This window comes from Malaclemys terrapin, chromosome 3 (genome assembly GCF_027887155.1).
Source record: "Malaclemys terrapin pileata isolate rMalTer1 chromosome 3, rMalTer1.hap1, whole genome shotgun sequence".
In the NCBI taxonomy this organism is placed as follows: Eukaryota; Metazoa; Chordata; order Testudines; family Emydidae; genus Malaclemys; species Malaclemys terrapin.
The window spans coordinates 44,239,287-44,240,714 of record NC_071507.1 but is presented as its reverse complement, the minus strand read 5'-3'; positions in this window follow the sequence as shown (position 1 = coordinate 44,240,714).

Here is a 1,428-nt window from a genome sequence, read left to right as displayed (position 1 = left end):
CCTGAGCAGGCAAGGCCTGGGCTCCTCCTCCTAGGACTCTGACAGACAGCAGAAAGAGGATACGGCTCTTCCCAGGGCAGCAAATACAACCCCTCCCACTTCCACGATGACAAGCAGCCCAGCTTAGCCCAGGCCCCCTCCTTCTCTCTATGGTGCACAGGGAGTTCGAGTCTGGTGAGATCTTCCTCTACACACGCGTGCGTGCAGTTTTGCAGAATCAAGGCAGAACATTCCAGCCCCAGCTTTGTACTACAGGAGTATTTACAAACGGGACGTTTGAGTCGGGGGAAAGTGAGCCCTGTTGTGTCTCCCCCCGGAGTCACTTTCCAAATGATTATCATTTACTGAAGCCTCAGCAAAATGTGATTAAAGGGACAGTGGCAATTTAGAAATCACGTTTCTTACAACAATCAGTTTTGACGAGGCTAGGAATGGTCCAGAACAGGGCCCTAGCAACAAAGAACGTGGCCCCCTCCGAACATATGTCCGGAAGGGGCCCCTTACAATGCAGAAAGTGGAATGCAGTATTTATTTTGCCACTTTTAGGGGCCCTCTTCCTTGCAGGGCCCACTCCGGTTGGAGGGTACGGAGGGCGCTCGCTACGCCTCTGGTCCAGAAGCAGCGAATCTTGTTGCAATCTTCTCAGTCAAACGATGGAAGCTGAAGATTTTGAGTAGACTACACATTTCTTTTATACCCACAGTTGTAGAATGAGCAATTTCTTCTGCATTTTATAGGGTCTAATAATTACAGCCTTAGTCCTGCAAACCCTTAAGCCTGTGCATACCTATGCTCATGGGAGGAGGCCCATTGACATTAGTGAGACCACTGGTGAATATTTACAGACATACTGAAGCCTTTGCAAGATCAGGGCCCAGACTGCAGGGGCAGCAGGTTTGTAGAAGTTTTGGTGGTGCCCAGAACCCGCCCCCACCTGCCTAAGGCTCTGGGAGGGACTTTGGGTGGGAGGAGGAGGTCTGGGGTGCAGGCAATTGGGGTACAGAAGGGGTGTAGGCTCTGGGAGGGAGACTGGGTGCAGAAAGTGAGAGGTTGGGCTCTGGGTGGGAGTTTGGGTGCTGGATGCAGGCTCCACTGGGCAGAGGGTGGGAGTGCAGGAGGAGGAGTTGAGGGGTGCAGGCTCTGGGAGGGAGTTTGGGTGCTGGGTGCAGGCTCTGGGCTGGGGCAGGAGGTGGGGGTGCAGGAGGGGGTGAGGGATGCAGGCTCTGGGCTGGGAGTGCATGTATAGGAGGAAGGGTTGAAGGATGCAGGCTCTGGAAGGGAGTTGGGGGTGGGAGGAGGATGTGGGAAAGGGGTGGGGGGTGTAGGCTCTGGGAGGGGGTGGAAGAGGGTGTCACTTACCTGGAGCTCCTAGGCTGGGCGGGTCGGGGGGCCTCCGAGTGCTGCTACCCCCAGCTTCCTACTGGCCGC